Source organism: Rhinolophus ferrumequinum, chromosome 5, assembly GCF_004115265.2.
Source record: "Rhinolophus ferrumequinum isolate MPI-CBG mRhiFer1 chromosome 5, mRhiFer1_v1.p, whole genome shotgun sequence".
Classification (NCBI taxonomy): Eukaryota; Metazoa; Chordata; class Mammalia; order Chiroptera; family Rhinolophidae; genus Rhinolophus; species Rhinolophus ferrumequinum.
In genome coordinates, this window is record NC_046288.1 from 58002587 (window position 1) to 58024531 (window position 21945).

Here is a 21945-nt window from a genome sequence, read left to right on the forward strand (position 1 = left end):
AAAATAGCCCTTGCTATGACGTATGCCCAAATTCCTTTAATTAAAATAACAGACTTTATGCTTTCAATCTCAACATTTATATGACTGTTTTTGGTCTTTCCTTTTATAAAGCTTTTCTATCCTCTTGTATCTCAATGAAGGTGAAAGGTTTACCTTTAATTTTCTCCTCCAATAATTACAGCTTTTAAATATGCATAAGTTAGAGCTTATTGCTGTTATTCCCTGGAAATTACCTATATACCTAGCCTGACAAGTACCTTTACAAGAGATCAGAGAAATGGCTAAAATACCCTCTCTGGCATTAGCTAAGAAGAAAAATTTTGGTAGGGAGTTCTGAGAGCATTCATAAATTGGTTTCAGGAAATCAGTTTCATTTGTAATATCCATATATGAACATGCACCCATGGTACATAGTCTCAAAGCGATCCTAACTTAAGCTTTTACTTCCATTGTTGATTTTCTGTAAAAATAGGCTCTTTCTAGAACAGTTTTAGTCCTGGTCTACTTGCTTTTCCATCCATTGCAGTGTTTTGGAATGGATTACAGAAAGATACTTGGATACCCTGCACAGAAAGCCATTACAAACAGAATATCAATTCCTGGAAAATGTTCCTATCTGGATGCGCATGAATGAAATAATTGAACTCTCAAAGCTCTTTTCATGTCTTTAACTCGATGAAGCAATTCATAAAGCGGCACTTTTATATTTCATAGCTCATGTACATGTTTGCCTTTCCTAGTGTTCCCTTTCTGACCAAGTTTCCTCCTAACTAATACCAGTTCAAATTGGGGAGACTTCAGACAAGTGGTTTCCCAACCCTCACTGCACAACAGAATCATCCGCGGAGCGTTAGAAAAAGTGCTGATGACCTGGCCCCGCCCCAGAGACTCTGATTCAGTGTATTTTAAGTATATATGCACAGCGTGGTTATTTGGTTACCATGTCATCAAAGCAGATTAAAAAGTAAGGAAAAAGCCATGTTTCCTTCTGCCTATCTGTCTTGAAGCTAACCAATTTTTTTTTACCCCCACCCCAAATGGGACCACAGACATTTTTATTTTCTAGTAAGTAAAGCAGATTAACTCTCAAGAGGTAGTTGGCCCTTAAACAGCACGGACGGCAATGCACATGAAGACAGCTGGTTAGGTCTCCATGCCCTTCATATAAATGACCATACCTACTTTGGGTCCCAAAATAAATATTTTTTAATATTGCCTCATTCTGGACTGTCTAAACATGCACTCTATCAGCTTGTCTGTATATCTTAATGTAATATAGCATGAAAGCTTCCAGCAGCTTATTGGTTGTTTTTTCCCTAGACATTAATTCTTCATTACATGACTTCTACCTCTGAAAAATTGTATCAGTAAGAGGTTGCAAGATGTAACTGACCAGCCCAGTATCTCTGACAAAGACCCAAATCTTTGTTTTCCACAGAGATACTAGCTCAACCTGACCCTGTGTCGCTGGTGTCTTCCTGGTCTCCGACAGTATAGGCTTCCTGTGCCCTGCTGACACTTCCTAGGACTTCTCAGAGTCACTGACTGTCGTCTCCTTCTCAGTTCTCGTAAAGAGGTAGCTGGGGCGGAGGAATGAGTGTGAGGCTCCTTTTCACCTCCCTCGCATCCTTTTTCAGTCCTGCGAATGGAAGGGAAGAAAGCAGCCCCACTGGAAACTTTCTGCCCCCAAACCCTTCTAGGTCCAAGGCTGGGAAACCAGGGGGTCAACATCACTGACCCCTGTCTGTGCCACCGCTGGTCAAACCGTTTGTTCCTGGGTTTCAACACAGTGTTGGAGCATAATCTGTTTTATCTCAATAAGGACATTTTTAGACATGGTTTAGGGGGGGAGGAGACCTGGTTTAGACATGGGGAGGAGAGGAGGGAAAAATGGAGTAAGAAACCTCTGTAAAATCTATGAATCAAGATTATAAAAATTACACCACAGCATTTTTCTCCTTTTGGCACTCTTCTCCCAATTGGTATAAAATAAGTAACAACACCCTCCTTTGTAGGCTCTCTCCTGTGTGCAGCCCTTGGTTTGTGAGAGGAAGCTTAACCCTCTATGAGGTAAATGCCAGGAATTTGAGGATGATTTACCAGAAGTCGGGCAGGAAGCTGACATGTGGTGCATGTTTGTAAAGGAAGACGTACAGGGCCAAGGCATTTGATGTCACTGTGAGAAGCCACAGTGACCTTTGACATAGAAACAGGACAGGTAGTACTATTATTCCAGTATCACACTTTCAAATGAAAAATTGAATGTTACATCTGACAACTCCCATACCCCTCATGGCATAATAAAGAGTCTACCTTGGTTTACTACAGAACCACTAACTTTGGGAAATGCTGAAGCAGCCCAGCCCACCCTTTCTGTCTGCTTCACTCGAAAGCACAGAGAGGCTGAGTAGTTTTCTTATGGTCACCCAGTGTCACAGGCTTAGAACCAAGCATCTTTTTTCATTTTAGTATTAATTCATTGCCCCACACTACTCCTTTTTCTGGGAAATAGACATTTTAAACTGTAAGCTACTAGAAGACAGAAACTGTGTGTTTTAACCCGAGTGGTAAAATGCCCAACTCAAAGCCATGGAAAATACCCACCTGGGAGACAAGAGCCCTGGAATCTTGGTTTGACTGCCCTCGCAAGTCACTTGGCAAAATGAGGGCATTGAATTAAACGAAATCTTAAGTCTTTTTTGCTCTTTGTGCACTGAAAAAATAGTCACCAGTGAACGTGAACTGCCATTTGTCATTGTTCACCTTTTATGAACCTTCCCATTGTGGCAGGACTACTCCGCACTCTCCCTCTGCCCTGCACAGTACACCCTGCTCTGCTCTGACAGACCCCTACCCAGCCCAGAAACTATACTCGGCGCTATTTTCATTGCCTCTTTTCAAGGCTATGTAACTTGATCACTGCTGTGTGTTTTAGTTGTGCTTTCTCACTCTTGGGAGATCAAAACAATCGTCATCTTCTATATGTACATTCAGAAACCCCAGCAATGGTGTCTAGATCTAGAGAAAGTGGTGTTCTTCTTGAGGGAAGGGATAAAACGGTACTGTTGTATTTCCCCCATCCATGTTTTCAGAGCCCTTGAAAGAGCAGCGTGCTTGTTATTTAAAAGGTTATGATATTCAGAGAGAAAAAAATATCGTCAGGGTACAGTAGCTGCACTGGTTTTTTTTTTTTTTTTTGCTCCAAAGGCAGGAAATAGCTTGGCCAACCTGAAAATAAAATATGCTTCTCCTAAGCAGCTAAGCTTGTTAGACTCCCAGTCTGGGGGCAGAAACAGAATTGCGTACATAATGTGGACACGCCAATGCTTGTTCTTTTTCCAGATATTTAAAAAAATCTTTCTCCTATTTTTAATTCCACAAAATGATTCCAAAATACAAAAAAGATTTTGCTCCAATGTTTAAACCACCTTTGTTTCTCAGATTCTTTTCCCCCAGCAAACATTACCCAATACACTCTCAGGGAAAGGAAAACTCTCAGTCCATCAACTTTCTGATGCCTCAGGCACCCACGTTTTCCAGAAAAGATTCTAAATGGGTCACTTCCCTCTTCTGGCCTCACAACAAATGTCATACCCATGCTTGTCCCCTACCATATTTTCAGAATTAAATGACCAACTCAATTCTGTGAGACCCTGACCATATCCAGTGAAGGTCACAGTTGGTACTTAAAAGCAGTGGTCTTTTTTTTCCCCCCCAAAGGCTAGTTTTTAATCCCTACCTCCACCCTTCCTCCCTTTTCCTTTTCCCTCTCCTTCTTTCAATAGGGCTGTGTTATGAAGGGCCCGGCCACACACAGAGAATATTACAGAAATAAAACCTGGAAAAGAGCAAACAGTTATGAAATATTAAACTTAAACTTCTCTTTATTTTGCTCCCTGAATTCTCCTCCCCCTCCAAGAAAACATGGACCTCAACAGATTTGTGGTTCATGTTATCTTCAGCTGTAAAAGCCAGCTGAACCAACAGAGAAGGCTTCTCTGCTTCCTGTGCCTAGAGGTTTCAAAAGGAGCTACTGTAAAGAAACAGTTCCCTCTTTGCCCTTATGGACAACTTTCTTAGAGGAAACAGATTAAACTAGAATCAGCCAGATAAAGAACTCTGTACATTATAGAGCTCGGTACAAATGAAATCTATCAGTACCACGAGTTCTTCCATGCCAATTAAAGAGAGGATGGGCAAGAATAGGAAAAAAATATCTTAGCTCCAGAATACTACACTCTGCTTTTTCAGTTGTGATTTTTTTTTTAAAAGAAGAAAGTCCAAGATTCCATCTCTTTCTTCCGTCAAACCCCAACCTATAAACTTCAGTAGGAAATTGGCCCGAGGACAGATTGATTGCCACATCAGACATTGATTCAGTTAAAATGCAACCCATCTCATGGTGTCACCCATTAATTTATTGACTGCAAATATGAATTTTGCCCAAGGCCAGAACTCACAATTGGTCCCAGTTGACCTGAAATTGATTTCCACAAGTGGCTGGGGAAAGGGGGTCTCTCTCTTTAGGATGTCCCTCCTTTGGTTCACTCTTTCTTTATTCCTTTTCCTGCTTCATTACATTAATAACAAAGCACTCAAAGAGCTTCATTAGTCAATGGCATAGAACAGCTGCTCAAAGGATTTGCATCTGGATTGATGCTTACACGGCCAGCATAGACTATGTAATGACTACGCTTTCCAATCTTGACACCATTCCCTTTTCTTTCTTTCCTATCTCATGTATTCATTAAACATTCATTTAGTATAATTAAAAAAAAGGACAATATTCTTACTGTGTGGCTCTTCGTATTATGATGGAAGTCTTGGTTTAATCCATGTTTTCAAGCTACAAAAGAAAGAAAAATATTAAAATCGTATTTTGAAGAGTGATACCACACATAACATTTAATCTACAGTTAATCATAGAGACTGGAAAACTAATTGTCGTTTTATGAAGCTGGGAGATGGGCTAATGTTTTGCTAGGATTTAAGAGTAACTCTTCCCTTCCCTCCAATTTTGAGGCAATTTTTCAGACCCTCTGTGGCATGTAGCTGAATTCAAGTTGCTCCAATAATACCTGGAGACCCAGAGACTATAACCCAAATTATTTCTACCTTAGAGAAACAAAAAAAATCACATACGTGCACAAGAGGCACGTATAAGGATGGTCTTTGCAGCATTTGTTTCCAGGAGTTAAACAACAATCTGGAAGCCACATAATTGTAAATCATAGGGGAATGGCTAAATAAACTATGACTTATCTATGCCACAGAACACTATAAAACTGTTAAAAAGAATGAAGTGGAACTTATGTACTAATAAGGACACTTCTCCAAGACAGAAATAATAATCATCATAATAATCATAATAAAAACCATAGTGAACTTTTATACATTATTGGTGGGAATGTAAAATGGTGCAGCCACTATGGAAAACTATATGGAGGTTCCTCAAAAACTTAAAAATAAATCTACCATAGGATCCAGCAATTTTACTTCTGGGTATATACTCAAAGGAAATGAAAACAGGATTTTGATGAGATATATGCACCCTCATGTTTATTGCAGCCTCATCCATGATATGGAAACAACACAAATGCCCATCAATGGATGGATGGGGAAAAAAAGACGTGGTACATGTACACAATGAAATATTATTTAGTCATGAGAAAGGAGATTACCCTTCCATTTGTAACAACATGAATAAACCTTGACCACATTATGCTAAGCGAGATAAGTCAGACGGAAAAAGACAAGTATTGTATGATATCACCTACATGTGGCATCTAAAAAAGTTAAACTTGTAAAAAATTGAATAAAATGGTGGTTGCCAGGGGATAAGGGATGAGGGGGAAGGGATAGGAGTGCTGATGTCTAAGGGTATAAACTTGTAACAAGTAATAAATAAGCATAAATAAACAATGCACAGTATAATAAATTTAGACAAAATATTATAATTATGTCATGTGATAAATACCACTACATTGTCAATCATTATAATATATAAATGTATCAAAGTAACATGCTATACACCTTAAACATGCAGTTTTTCATGTCAAATTTATTCAACAAAAAAGTTAATAAAAACCCACACAATTTATATTAAAAACACACTTAAACACATAAAATTTTACTTTATAGTTTCAACCCAGAAGAACCTTTGTAAAGGAAACATGATAAACTAATAAAAGACTCCCTTGGGAGAAGCTGGGGAAGATTTGGGATTAAGAATGGTGGTGAAAGGGGAGTTTAACCTCATATGTAATATTTTCATTTTTTTACAAAGAAACTGTACTCATATGTTATCTATACAATTGATAGATCTAAGTCCTTTTAAACAGTCACAGTATTCTGAGGTTAAAACATTTCTGTCTTGCATTGCTCTATTGAGCTAACGCTTAATGTTGTCCTAACAATCAGCTATTCTTGTTCCTGACGCTTATTTATTCCTGAGGTTCTGTTCTAGTAGAGCAGTGGAAGCGGGTGGGTAAACAAACTAGAATTTAACTCAATTTCAACACAGAATAAAACATCAATTATCTTTCTTCTCCACTTTTCCTGGGACCCGAGCCCACTAGTTCTCAGTGGCTGCCTTACCACCAAGAGATACAGAATCTGAGAGCCATAAAGCCCTTAGAAACTGATGCTTCATCACTTGTTTTAAGGTGGGGGTACTGGTTTACTCAAGTTAAAATCCATTGCTCCTGAAGACGAATCCTGTTCTCTACAACCTCACTGTATAGCCCTCCTCTGGGAGAGAGGTGGGGCAGGGGAAGTTCTTCTCTGTCCAGCTCTGTCATTTCCTCCCACTGATTTCAACAATAAAAAGCTGTTGCCTTTTCAGAGCTGTTTATTCCATTCGTTCGAGATGGGTCTCTTTTATGATATTTTCAACCTTCCAGTTCTGTGGAAGTCAGTGTCTTTAGTTTCTCTCTCTCTCTCTTTGTCTCTCAACTTTTCTGTCTCTGGATTTCTGTCCCTTTTCAACATTATCCCTTCCCTCACTGTTCTTTTTATTTTCTGAAAAGAGTTTCGACAAAGTAAATTTTGTGATGATGTATTTCAGTAATACTAATAAGAAAAAAACTCAGAAAAGCTAAGACCAGAAGGTAGATTCAGTTTTAATGAAGTGTTCTTCTTTTACCTTGCTTTTATGTTGCTCCTTTTTATCTCTTCATCAAGGAAACTGTATTCCATCAAGCCTCGGGATATGATAAATAACTTACAAGGATGCTCGGTTGTACATTACTCTCTTGACAGGGTGACTCACAACACTGGTAGGTATTATCTACATTCTTTAAATGGTTTCCTACAGGGGAAACCTGGACACACCCCAATACAAAAGCACATGAGGATACAATGTCTAGAGATGACTTGTTTGATCCATCCTTATTTCCTTGCAAGAGTTTGCTTAGAAAATGCAACTACTTTCAAAAAGGCATATGCAACTGAGGAACAGCTGCCTGCACTCTCCCTGGATCTGGAGCCTTCCAGGCTGGCTCAGTAAACAGCCCACCTCTATGGGTTTCGGAGCCCCTTCATTAGCTCCAAAGAAGGAAGGGTGGTGGTTGTGCTGGCTGGGAGAGGCATGAACGCACTGAAAGTCTGCCTTCCTGGCTGTGCTTAAGAAATCTTTTTGCCAAGTGCTTTTCCAAAGAAATGGGAATTCCATAAATTGACATTTTCTCAGGTACAGAATCCTCCCTTTGATCTTGAGCCTTTTGGCATTTTCATTTACTTCTGCTTAAACAGACATATAACCAGTGTTTTATCCGTCCTGCACTTGCTCGGGCTTTCTCCCTTCTAAACCATAAAAGGCAGTTCTGGTAAAATCATGGGGTTTTGTTTTTGTTTTTCCTCCACACCTGACCTGTAGAAAGCTGTGAGTTCTGGCAGAAACACAAAATCAATTGAATTTCATTAAAACCATTCTTTGGCTTTCAAGACCCTTTGATAAATTTCAGATGGAAATTCTTCAGTCCCACAGAAGCTCAAGAGAGCAACCATACACTTTGATTTTTCACTTTTTCATGTAATTGAGGTGGCACTTTCATTGATCAGTGGCTGACTGGATCAGTAGGTTTATCAATCCGCTTATCTAGTCAAATAACTTGACAGGACTTCATTTAAAAATGATTGTAGTGTCTGTAACTGGGCTCCCCCTGGGCAGTAACCATAGGTTACTGAAGTCAACGTTTTATTACAAAGCCCACACACAAGTTGGATAAAGATCTGATCAAGTTGGGAAAATTGGGAAACTTAACATGGCTACGACCATTGTCAACTTCCCGAATGACTGCAGCAATTGACTTCTTTCCTTGGGGAAAAGGGAAAGGGAGAAAATTAATCTATTCTCCACACTCCAGTAAAAGTTATCTTTCTCAGACGCAAATCTTACCATGCCTATTCCCTGCATAAAAACCCCATTGCTCCTGGTAGAAAGACGAAAAGACTCACCCTGAAAGATCCCCACCCTGAAAGACTCACCCCTGAAAGACCCTAGTCTGAAAGATCTCCCAGGCCCTGCCTGCCTTCTAGACTCATCTCTTGCCCCTCACACTATAAACTCTGCCACCTAAACTCCTTGAAGGAGTTGAAGGAATTCACCAGCCTCCCTCTTATTTCTTGGCTTTTAAGCATGACAGTCCTTCTGTTTGGAAAATCCTTCCCCTCCTTTTCAGCTGGCTAATCCTTACTGGCCCTTCAGGACAATTTGACGATCACTTCCTTTAGACTTTCAGGAGTTCATGTAGTTTATGCACCATTTTGAAATTTCCTTCTATCTTTGACACTAGGTTGTAAATGCCTTGAGAATAGGGATTGTGGTTTAGATACCAGTGTTTAACTCTCTTGCAATATACTTCATAATACATTAGGCATATTTTCCCCCTCCAGAGTATTTATCCCTCTCTGGAAACATTGTATGATGTCTGTCTTCCCAGCCAAAGAAACTCCCATGAGAGCTTGTCTGGCCCATTCACAGCACATAGTAAGGCACGTAGTAGGCATTCAATAAATATTTGCTTAATTAATTGTATCTGCAAAGCCTAGTACAGGGTCTAACAGGTACTCAGATTCATTAAATCTAAGGCACCATCGATGGAGAGATGCATCACTGTTTTAATACACCATTAAAAATGGGAAAAAAGCCTCCAAAATATTATGACACAATGTTTATTGAAACCATGACACTACGCTTTCTTATTACTTAGACATTTTTCTATTTAGTAAAAGAATTATTTAGTCAGATACTCTTCCTATCTCTCTTATACATATGTAAAAACAAACCATAAGCAAAATAAATTGGTTTAATTTCCTAAACTTATTTATATTCAGAGTCTAACACTGCTGAATTATCTTTTAAATTAGTGCCCATGATCTTTCCCACAGTTATCACCTGTTCCACCCACCATTTTGCAAGTTTTGGAGCTAGTGCCTTGTTGATCTTACCAAGTGTTAGATTTCAAAAGATCACAATCCATGTGCATTGCTCAAATGGTCCTTAAAAAGTCAGTTGACAGAAACATTAAGGGTTCAGTTATCTAACCCTGCCACCAGAAATGGTAGCTAGGTAGTACACCATGATTGCTCAGGCTGACAGTAACGTAAGCCACCATCAGTGTTAAAACTTACCATAATTTTAGAGTTGATAAAGTGCAAATAAATGTTTGGCTTAAAATTGATGCAATATAGTAGTAAGTGCTTGATAAGTATTGCTGAATGAGTGAGATTGATAGAAAAGAAGCATATAGAAAAATAGTTCTAGGAAGTTAATCCCCAAAGTATAAATAATTTCATATGCACATTCTACTCTCATTGACTGAAAATATACTATGTGCTTGTTTCATTTACATATATTATCTCATTTAACATAACGTACAGGTGTTATGTGTTATAGTCAACATAATTCTGTATTTATCATTCTTTCTCCAGAACTCTCCATTAACCTAGAAATTACATCAATATCACAATGAAAACTGATTTTCATAATTCTGCTCTCAGAAAATATCTTCATAAACATCAAGAAAATATTGAGTTCAGCATAGTTTTACTGTCAAAGATATTCTATAATAGTTCCTGAAGACTGGCAATCTATATACTATGCATATTTTTTAATTAAAATATTTAATTAACTTGAAGTTTCCAAATGGTTTCAAAAGTCAGCTGTTAAATTGAAATGCAAAGACTGGGGTTCTTAACTCAAAGATGAGACAAGTAGCTAGAAAAGCTAATTCCAGCCTTAGTTTTTAAAAAGTCTGGAATGCTGCAAATAGTTTCAAAAGGTATCTTACATTTGTCAAAACAATTATTGAAACAAAATCAAATTTAACTGTCTCTGATGTAAAAACAGGCATGCTGCATAGGGTAGGAATTAGGAAACTGGGTGTCGTACTCCTAAGGCTAAGAATTACTCAATTGGGTAAAACCTCCACCCACAACAATTTAAGAGTAATTCTTATAAAACCAGGCATGTGAGTGGGTGTGTGTGTGTTACCAAAAGTAACAAATTAATGGATCAATGTTATTCAAAGCTCATCTAACAATGCATCTTTGAGCAGAGATGTCCCAAATTCTCTGTTAATCCCTTCTTCCTCTAGCCAGTCTTGGCCCGCCCCGCTGCCCAGAGGCGGCTCTGATCTACATGCAGTCAGTCATCCCTGTGGCATCAGTCTCCAGCACTATTTGAAATTTGGGTGGCTGACATCTGAAGAAGAAGTGGGGAAAAGTTGCATGGTGGGCCTGATAGCCGGGAGGCTAATTTCTAAAGGGCAGAGTAATAAAATGCCATTCACTCACACAAGCCCCCGTGGTCTTCAAAGGAAGTGCCAGTGTGTTTTCTGCCACAATCTTAGAAGGGCAATTAGCGGAGGGGGAAAGGGGCGGGAGGTCTGAAACCCTGCCAGTGTGTAAATGTGCCCGCTACAAAGATCAGTTGTTAGCTCACTTCCCTGGTCACCGGGGATAATGTGGAAGGTGGTCAGGAACTCAGTAACCACACAGGGTGGGGGTGATGCTTTGGGGGTTTTGTTTGTTTTTAATATGACAGTGTGCAGTTCTCAACCTGATAGCCAGGCTGCTTTACACAGCAGCACAAAACCCTGCATTTGCAATGAGTTCCCAGTTGAAATGGAAATAGCCTTACTAATTACAAGAGCAGGACTTTTTGACGGGGTTGGAGATTAGAGGGATTTATTCACCTGTGAAAGGCCAAGGCAGGAGAAGCCCAGCCCTCCAGAGAAGGAAGGAATCTACAAAATTGGGAGGGAGAAAGGAAGGCAGACTCCTTGCTGGGAGAGGGTGGAGGTGGAGATCCAGGACCCAACAGCCCTTCCTGTCCTGTCCTCAGGGCCCACGTCCCCAGCAGGCACAGTGAACACAATGCCTAGGAACACATTTATTTCTCATAACGTGGTCCTGCCTGTGGTAATAGGCCGCGATAAAATTGCTACGTAATTACCAAGTGTTTTACACCTTGAAAACGGGGTGGCTTGTCGATGTGTGTAAGATTTCACTGATGCCAGATGTGTAAGTTCTAGGGATCTGGGGTACAAACCGGTGCCTACAGATAACAATCTGTAGGGTAGATGTTGAGGGAAATTTGCAATTATTGATTAATGTGAGCTTTTGTCTATTAGCTTTTATCTGTTCCTGTATGTGAGGTGACTTCTGTGCTGTGATCAGGGGTTGAGTAAATTCTCCCTTTGGTCTCATTCCCCTGAGCAGGGGAGATATGGGATGAGGTTGCTTTTCTGTCCCCCTTTGGTCTCATTCTCCCTAGTAGGGGAGATATGAGATGATGTTTGCAGTCCTGTCTGTGCTGTAAGGTGATGGTGAGCTTAGGGTTAAAGAAATTCTTGATCAGGGGTTGAGAGAATTCCCTCTTTGTTCTGTCTGTTTCACCCACATCAACAGATGAAGTGAAGAAGTAGCTAAGTTATACCAGGACGACGTGACAGGCACGTTGCCAGGCTTTGGAAGACCTTGGGCTGATGGTCCCAAGCAAGAACAGTAGATATTGCTTGTCCGGATGAACTAGCCCTTCGGCAGAATAAGTAATATATTTTCTTTTTTTATCATTGACTGCTGGACCCACCCAGAACTGGCCATTCCCAGAGGGGGAGGCAGGAACAAAGAGCCTGGCTCTAAGGTACATTTTTGGGAAAGATATATATATATATATATCTTAGACCTCAGTTGGCAGTATAATAATTATTATTTTGTCATTTGGTCATTTGTCATGGGTGACTTTTCATCATTCTAACATTTTGAAGACTTCCAACAACATGCAGCTTACAACACCAGGGGATAGCCTGACTTCCAGCTGTGAACCTGGTGAGGTCTGGCTGGTTCCTGACCTCTACAGTGTTGTTCCCCAAGGTTAGCCTTCTTGACAATTTGTTAGCATCTAGAAAACTTGTATGCAGCTTGCAGTTGACAGCATCAGAAGACGTCCTAACTTCTAACAACAGCAACGACAACAACTGCAACATTCTTCAATTTGTTAACACCTTGAAAAATTATATGCAGCTTGCAGCTTATAACATCAGAAGACGCCTTGACTTCTAACAACAACAACAACAACAAATACAACAACAACAGCATTCTTGGGAACTTGTAAGCAGCGGTGAGGGAGACGCTTGAGTTTCTCTCAGCTACAGACTTGGCAAGGTTTTGATTTATGACTTTTCCAGTGTTGTTCTCCCCCAGTTTGGTGACTTTTGACATTTACTGTAATAGTTACTATCCTACAAAGCTCATTACTGCTTTTGGATACTCCTTACTGATGTTATTTGTGTATTTAGCCAAGTGATTTTTGATCAACAGTAAACATGTGTTGGGATCTCTTAAACTTACAAGTATGTGTACTCCTTTGAAATGACATTGGTATCAATGTATATAGTTTAGTCTTAATACCTTTACTTTCTGTCATTAGCACATTCTATTAATTGCCTTTGTCTTTTGCTGTTGCATATTGCTAAATAAATAGATTAGATATTTAAATCAATTAGCCCCATTCTAGCGTGTGTCTCTCCTTCATTTCCCCGCTCGTCATTACACAATCCTATATGGTATACTTAATCTGTTGAGAGGGTAGATTTCGTGTTATGTGTTCTTACCCTAGTAAAATTAAAAAAACAAAAAACAGAGTTTTGACCTAATACCTTTTGTCAGAAGACCCTTTGCTGGTGTGTAGAAAATCTCAACTCAAGCCAGACAGGCAGAGAAGGTAATCCTTTCTATCCCTCTTTCCCTTTTCCTCTCCCTCCCTTTTTTCACTCTCCCTTTGCCCTACTCCCTTTAGTTCCCTCCCTCCTTGCTTCACTTTCTTCCTCCCACCCCTTCTCTCTCCACTTCCCTTTTCTCCTCTCCTTTCTCCCCGTCCTTTTCTCATCTCTCCCTCTCTCCCTAACTTCCAGGACTTTTCTTATGGAACCAGAGGAAAGTTAGTCATGTCCAGTCTTAGGGTCCCCAAAGGACCTTAGAGTCCCAAGCACTCACCCTGCTCCTTCCACCCCTCAGCACCATCTCTGCTGCTTTTCTCTAAGAGATAGACAAGTTCCAGACATGGGATCAGCAAAGCCTAAGTAAAATCAGATCAGGGGTACCCCGAAGCTCTCTCAGTATTGGGGCAGGAGGCAAGGCTCAGAGACAGACCAATTTCTGAAGCTCTCTTGTTCTTCTCTTTCTCTATCCTTGGATGCTGGGATCTTTATCTGGTGAGGAGGGTGAGAAGGAAGAGAAAAACAGACACTACCTAGTGCTTTAACCTTTACACTGTTTCTCATCATTCAGGACAAAGATTTTTATATTAAAATCCCATAATTCGCATTTTTTCCCTCTGATTCCATCACTAACAACTCCTAAAGAAATGGATGCCTTCTGGTCTTGCTGCCCAAATAGGGAAGTCACCAGGTAAATAAGGTAAATAGATAAATAAAGACAAGAGATAGAGTACATCAGTTATAGCCTCACCTAATACCTACTGCAAATAGTAATCAAACTCATTAGAGGCAAATCACAGTGTTCGCTGTCATGGAGGATGAGGTAGTATTTTATCGTTACAAATATAACGATATGTGTTATGTGTTCTTACCCTAGTAAGAAAGATAGGGCCCTACTTTCAAGGGACTATAGGTTAGTGGAGAAACATCATGCATATAAATGATACAAGGAAATGAACATAACTAAGGAGGAGGGAAACACTAAGTCGAGAGTGACAGAAAAGTAGCTAATATCCAGATTCTCCTTGATGATGAAAGGAGCTTTAAATCTAGGCAATAGTCACAGATGATAGGGGATTATCTACTCTGGTCTGTGGCCCGCTGAGAAGGTTGGGTGACTTCTGCTAAAAGCCAACCCAGAGGTGTGGTTAAACATTCAGATTCAGAGAGTCCTTCAGGGCCTGAAGGAACAGGACATCTGTAGGCCAGGTGGGAAAAGAAAGAAATGACTGAACTTGCATCCTGCAGGGCTGTGAAGGGAGAACAGGCAGACTCCATAGATTTGGTTCAAGGCTATCACTTATCTGAAGATGTCAAAGAATCTCTGTTGTGTTACTGACTTTCAGAAATTTGGGGAGAAGAAAATGAAGAGAGCCACCATCTGGCTTCTATAGAGAGACTAACAAAAGCAAAATGGTTAATTTCTTCAAACATATCACACATCATTAGTAAAACAAGGACTGCAGAAAGCAGAGAAAGCAGAGTCCATTTCATGCCGCCCTTAGTTTGGGCATACATGGTGAGGTTGGAAGAGAGAGGTGGAGCTCAGGAATGATAAAGCATTAAATGACCAACCATGACGAATCGCTGAGTTTAGCCTGAATGAATTCACTCTGCAAACATAGCTGTCATCAAAACATAGCTTATGCAAGGCTCCTGAATGGGCTGCATGTCACAACATATAACTACAAATCCATGCTTTGTCTGCAAGGTCATAATCAACTGTGTCTGCAGTGTAGCATTTGGTATAGTCAGATGACATGGAATGATTGCCCCAGGTGATTTCAGTTTTGATGAAAGTAGATGAGAGTAAGCATTTTACTTACTGTGGTGTTGAAAGTGACTCTGTATAGTCAAAGGGGACTTTGTTGTTGTTGCTGTTATTTTTAATTCAAAGAACATACTACAACACAATAAAGCCACCTTTTAGGACAGACCTGGATTCTTATTTTAGTTCTGTATTGAACTAGCTACATGAGACACAATTATTTCCAAATGAAGCCCCTGCTAGCCCTGGAGTACTATGATTACACTATTTGGTTCTTGTGAAGAGCCTGTTAGGCATTTTCCTCTGAGAATGTGGGAGAGCAGTTGAGAAAAAATGTAAGACACCATTAAATCCACTTACCATTGCATGGTGGAAAGAGAAATAATGAATTAAGTAAGGATTCTGTGGATTTCTTTCCTACTCCATTCTTTATACACTAACCCCAGCTTTCAAAAAAATAAGGGAATATATTAAATACAAAAAAAGACTGCTACATAGGGGTGAGCCATAGGATAGTCAAACTTACTACAGGTAACCTCCGTATGACACAGTTGTTAGGTTCCTTAAAAATGCCATGTTCCACGAATCCGTGTTATACGAAACAAAGAACTAGTACAAAAAAGGGGGTTAGTTTCCAAAAATTAAGAAAACATACTATTATATTTTTATAATTAAGAGAAATATCTTCATTAAAGCAATTTTCACCAAAAGTATAACATTAATATGTATTAAATAATGTTTTCTTCGTCACCACTACTAAGGTTTTATTATGTTCTGTGTTATTCAGGGATTTCCCTAATTTCAAATGAGATCTTTTTTGCTCTTAAAAGCTCTTATTATGCTCCGTGTTGTTCAGGGATTTCTCTAATTCTCAAACCGTGTTAGAGTGAAACCGTGTTCTAGGATGCCATGTGGTACGAGGGTTTTCCCCAATTCTCGAACCACGTTAGAGCGAAACCGTGTTATTGAAGTGCCGTGTTACACGGGGGTTACCTGTACTTCACTGAGCCTACACTGAAGAGGGCATACAATTTGAAGTTTTGACACTTGTATGTGGTATTTTGAAAATGGGCTCTGTATGTAAGAGACACCAAACTACATATATAGCTGTATTGAAGCTTGATCTACACCAGGGCTTCTTGACCTCAGCACTACTGACATCTTGGACTGGATAATCTTGGTTGTAGGGGGCTGTGCTGTGCATTGCAGGATGTTTAGCAGCATTGCTAGCCACTACTCACTAGATGGGGTAGCAAGCTGATCCCCGTCCCAGGGGTGATAATCAAAAAAGGCCTTGAGATATTGCCAAATGTCCTCTGGGGGACAAAAATCACCCTCATTTAAAAATCACTGTTCCGGATGGCCACGGGCTTGAAAATTAATCTGGGGAACGTAATTTGGTGGTTACCAGAGGGTAAGGGGGTTGGGGGGTGGGGGATGAGGGTGAGGGGGATCAAATGTATGGAGATGGAAGGGGAGCTGACTATGGGTGGTGAACACACAATGTGATTTATGGATGATGTGATACAGAATTGCACACCTGAAATCTATGTAATTTTGCTAACAATTGTCACCCCAATAAATTAAAAATAAAAAAAAAAAAAAAAGAAAAAGAAAGGATGAAAAATAAAAAATAATAATAATAAAAAATAAATAAATAAAAAATAATAATAATAATAATAAAATAAATAAATAAAAATAAAAAATAAAAATCACTGTTCCGGACAAAATGATGAAGCAGATTATGATGTTTGCTTTTGATGTGTCTGCCCCTACCACGTTTTCTGGCCCCTGCCTCATGCATTTGAATGGATATTTACCCATTCAAATGATGTTTATTAAATGACAACTATACTGAAATACTGTACTGAGAGATGAGGATAAGTAGTGAACAAGAAAAGACAGTTCCAACAGTCATGGAGTTTATAATTTTGTAGGGGAGACAATGTGAAAAAAATCATAAAGTAACAGGTAATTACAAATCAGAAGTTCAGAGAATCTACACACGCTATTACAGCCATTATTTCTCCAACTCTTGTGAGTGCATGGTTTAGAAAGGATAAAACTACAAAGGAATGGTGGTGGTAGAGGAGTAGAACAATAAACACCGTGAAAACTAGAATTTAGCTGGATGAGATGAACTTAGCAAACTCAGAGGAAGCTGAGACCTAAGACCCACACAAAACATGTCATCAAGACGTTTAACAACACTGGGGTAAAAGAGGAAAACTTAAAACTTCCACAGAAGAAAAAGAAAATATCAATACAGATCACACACAAGGATACGGGGATCAGGATGGCATCAGACTTCTCAACAGCAGCATTAAAGCTTGAAGACAATACTGCAATACCTTCAAAGTTCTTCTGAAGGAAATTCTTCCAACCAAGAATTCTATACACAGCCAAACTCTTATTAAACAACTAACAAATAGAATGAAGACGTTTCAAAACATTCAACGTCTCCAATTACTTCCCATATGGTCCAGTTTTATATTGCCACATAACAAATGACCTCAACGCTTTGTATCTCAAAATAACTGTATCTCATGTTTCCAAGAATTTGATCAGACACAGGGGGGACAGATTGTCTCTGCTCTTCAATGTCTGAGATCTCAGGTGGGATAACTCAAACAGCTGGGGGATGGCCAGGCATTTCTCTCTCTGCCTACATAACCTTTTAACATGTTTAGTTTGGGCTTCATCACAGAGGGACAACTTCAGGTCAGTTGGACTTCTTACATAGCTCCAAGACAAAACAGAAGCTGCTAATCCTCTCAAAGGCCAGGACTAGAACTGTCATACTCTATTAGCCAAAGATGTCACCGGCCAGTCCAGATTCAAGGAAAGGAAAATATATCCCCCTCTGAATGCACAAAACTAGTTCTTAAGTAGACCAAGAAGCATTCTGTTGCCAGCAACACTGGGATTGTGCTGAAGATTAAAAGGATGTACATGAAAAGATAAAAGGATCTACCTCTACACCTGATTTAAAAAAATTTTTTAAATGGATGAAGCTTGTATGATAAGAACAAAGCACACCAAGTAAGGGAATTTGGATTTTGTTTAACAGAAATGAAAAGGAAGGGACATGATCTGAAATGCATTTTAAAAAATCACTGACTGCTGTGTATAAAATGACTTGTGAGGGTGTAAACATGGAGGCAGGGAGACCAGTTAGATGGTTACTTCAGTCAGTGACTTGGACTAAGAGGGTAGAGAATAAGGGAAAGGGACAGATTGGAGATCCACTTGGGAGGTGTGGATGAAAAAGGGGCTCTCTAATAAATTTGACAAGTCAAGTGACTGAAAGTAACCTCACAGGGTTATCTGATCATAAATTCCTAACTAGGCAGGTCATAGTGGGTAGTCACGTCCAGACATATAACGTCTTTAGTAAAAGGTTTATCTTTGCCTTAAGCAAGCCCTGCCCATTGTTTTTGTGCATCTAGGTTAACATACCTTGGAAATGCCTCATTTTTAGACCCCTTAGAAGGAAAACCACCCTCAAAAGAGCACATAATCTTGTTAACTATCCTGTAACCCAATCACAGAGATTTCCTTGCCTTTCTTTCTCCAACATTCATGTAATCTTCCTTAATTCCAAATGTATAAAATAAACTGCAAAACTGTCATTCTCCAAAGCATTTGAGATCTTGCTTTTCAGCAAGGTCATCACTTTGGCTCATATGAACCCTTACAAAAATTCTTGACAGGTTTGGACATTTCTTACACCGACAGAGAGAGTGCTAAATAGATTTGCTAATGGACTGGACATAGGAATAAGAGAAAAGGAATAAGGATGACTTCTAGGTTTTCAGTTTGAACAATTATATAAATATTGATGTCATTCACTGAAATGGTAAACAGAGGAAAGGATTTTGGAAGGGAATCAAAAATTCTTGTTTAAAATGATTATTAGTTATCAAATTTCATATCAAGGAAGAGGTTGGATATGTAAATTTGGAGCTCAGGGATCTGATGAAATAAATTTGAGATCATCGTCATTTGGGGAGTTTATAAAACCATGGGAATGGATGAGATTGCCTATTAGAGGACATAGATAGAAAAAAAAAAATAGAGAAACTAAGAACAAGCCTTTGGAATGCTCATAAATTCAGCAATTAAACAAAGAAAGAATGTCCTAAGGGAAGAAAACAAAAGCTGTCAATGGTATAGGATAAAAACCAGAAGAACATAGCATCAAGGAAGCCAAAAGTTTTTTTAAGAATGAGACAGTGGTTAACTATGTGCTGATTGATTAGTGAGATGATGTCCTAAAGAATGTGGATCATTGAATTGGGCTCCCTGGTATTGCTATAAATTTTGGTGAGAATGGAAGCTACGGTAAAGTGGATTAAGTAGGAGTAGGATGTGAGGGGTTAGAAAAAATAGGATTTGAAGAAGTGGGTGGAGATAGGATAAGGAGCCAGGGTTCCCTTAGGGAAAAAGGATACAACAACGATTGCTCTTTTTTCTGAGAAATATGCAATTAGGAAAATACATCAAGGGGACTTGTGGTGACGTGATCCAAAAGCTATTGTAGGAGGAGGGAGATAGGACCAGTGTCTAGCCCTGGCACTGAGTCTGGGTGTGAAAAGAAGAAAGCTGAATGTATTCTGATCTACCCAACTTAAATTTACCTTGCACCCCCATAAACAGTGCGGGCGTGAAGCAAAAAGATCTGTTTGCTAAGAACTGTAACACTAAGGGATTAGCCGGATTCTGGCTGGAAATTCTCTTGTGACTGGGCATAACCCAAGAAAAAAAAATCACTTTCCTTTGAAAAATTTCTATGAATTAAAAAGGCTTGTCTCTACCCCCTTAGCCCTGGTTATGATCAGGACAGTTTTACCTGTCCGGGTCCTTATGTAACCTTCTGAAACAGCCAGAGAAACCCAACTGTGAAGCATTAGCCATTCCAGGCAGCCAGGTCTCTCTGCTGCCACCAAATCCGTCCCTCCCCCCAATTAACAAAAACAAACCTATTAGTTTCACCCGGAGGTTGCTTCCCAGCCTGGGAAAGTTATACCCGGAGGGTCCTGGCCACTTGGGCTGGGAACCCTCTTCATTGAGCTTGGCAGTAGGAAGCAAATCTGCCTATTCTTGAAAAGTCCTATTGCTGGGTTCACAATGGAGAGAAGGAACTCACCTCAGCTTCTGCTTTTTAGAGGCCAGCAGTCACCAAGGTCAACAGCCCTCCACTACAATCAGCACACGTAAAACCAACTGGACCTACTCCTAATGCTATTCACATGAACTCAACTATACCTGCTGGACAAAGAAGCAGAGGCCGGGGCTGTGGAGGGACATGTGTTATCCTTCCAGACTTTATATTACTGATGCGTTATTTGAATATCAATGGTACAGAAAGTTACGACATTTACACTTGGTTTATTACGGCTTGGTGCACTTTCTCCTTTTCCTTACATCTAAATTTTTTTGTTTTTACTTTGATCGATGTTCAATTCTAAGGACACCTAGTATCATCTAAAATGAGATTCTGTTCCTACCTCACTTCAACTCAAATTCACTTTTGCAATAATAATATAAAGGGATATATCTGACCATGATCACTGGCACATACTCAGGGCTCACTAAGTGTTGGTATTTGGAATCTAGCAAAGTTGGTGAAATGCCTTATAGTACACAAGCCATGAGTAGGATGGAGTTAGAATGGGCTCCAATGGATATCACAATGGATGTCATACATCATGCTGCTTTTTTTTTTCCTAAATCTGTTTTGAGGCATAACTTACATGCCACAAAACTCACCCATTTAAATTTAGAATTCGATGATTTTTTTAATAAATATACAGGGTTGTATAAACATCACCACAACTCAGTATTAGAATATTTCCACCATCCTGTAAAAATCCCCCATAGTCGTTTGCAATCCTATCCATTCCAACCCATGGCAACTACTAGTCTCCTTTCTATCTCTATAGATTTGCCTTTTCTGTACATTTTATATAAATGGGATCATAAGACACATTGTCTTTTGTATTTGGATTCTTTCATTTAACATAACATTTTTGAGGTTCATCCATGTTTACAGAAGTTTCCTTTTTATCAGTACATAGCATTCCGTTGTATGAATATACCATATTTTGTTTCTCTATTCACCAGTTCATGAACATTTGATACTGTTTTTAAAAGTCTTTTCCTGAGTATATTTGTTTCAAATGTATCATAAAATTATCTTACAGATGACCTATGTTTCCTCCCTGTCTAAATAAAGGGATTTACAGGTATGTCTTCACGGACACTGTCAGCATCTCAGAAGAGCTGTTAAGAACTATGACAGCTGCCCCAACATACTGTTGTACAAGCTGTACACAGCTAGCTGAGCAATGATGCATTGTTTAAGCACCATCTCCTCTCTCTAGCTCTCTTTCTGTGGAGGGAAGGATAGGGAAATCAGACTTAATCTGAAAATCATTAATCTTATAATACCAAATCTCATTAGTCTTATAATACCAAGGCACAAGGGCATCAAATTCTCCTGGGAAAGAAAAATAACGAAAATCAGTGGCAGCATCAAGATTCAAAGTCCTAACTAACAAAGGAAGAAAAAGTTTGCCTGACCTGGAAGGGTAGGAACGCTGAAGGAAAGCAGCGTCTCGCTCTGAGTTAGTAGAGCGCCAAATGGTTTATGCTGGTCTGAGGCACCAGCTGGTCCTTTGTGGGGAGAAAGAAAAACACTGTGGTGTTATTCAACGGTGCCTCCAGACCAGTCCCAGGGGAAACCGTTCCAAGTTCCTTAAACAGTGGAGCCAGTAAAATTGAAAGAGCAAGACTACCTCTTGGGGGCCTAAAATATCTGCGGCCACTAAACTGAAATATCAGGTCAGACCACCCCAGATTTCCAAAGGGTGGTATTCTCTTTGAGTGAGAGGTTGGCTCCTCCAGTAGGGAGCAGGACACGGGCTAGTGTGGTGTGGGGGACAGAGAGAA

The 21945-nt window shown here is 39.6% G+C and overlaps 1 long non-coding RNA gene across 1 annotated transcript in view; it reads right to left on the minus strand.

Moving 5' to 3' along the window:
• LOC117022544 (uncharacterized) overlaps nt 1-20277 on the minus strand; it is a 66072-nt gene extending 45795 nt beyond the window's left edge. Inside the window, exons 1-2 of the long non-coding RNA XR_004423062.1 lie at nt 20141-20277; nt 4794-4846 (exon numbers count right to left, since the gene is read on the minus strand). This is a non-coding gene — a long non-coding RNA (uncharacterized LOC117022544). The remainder of the gene's footprint in view (nt 1-4793; nt 4847-20140) is intronic.
• Nucleotides 20278-21945: the final 1668 nt, after the last annotated feature.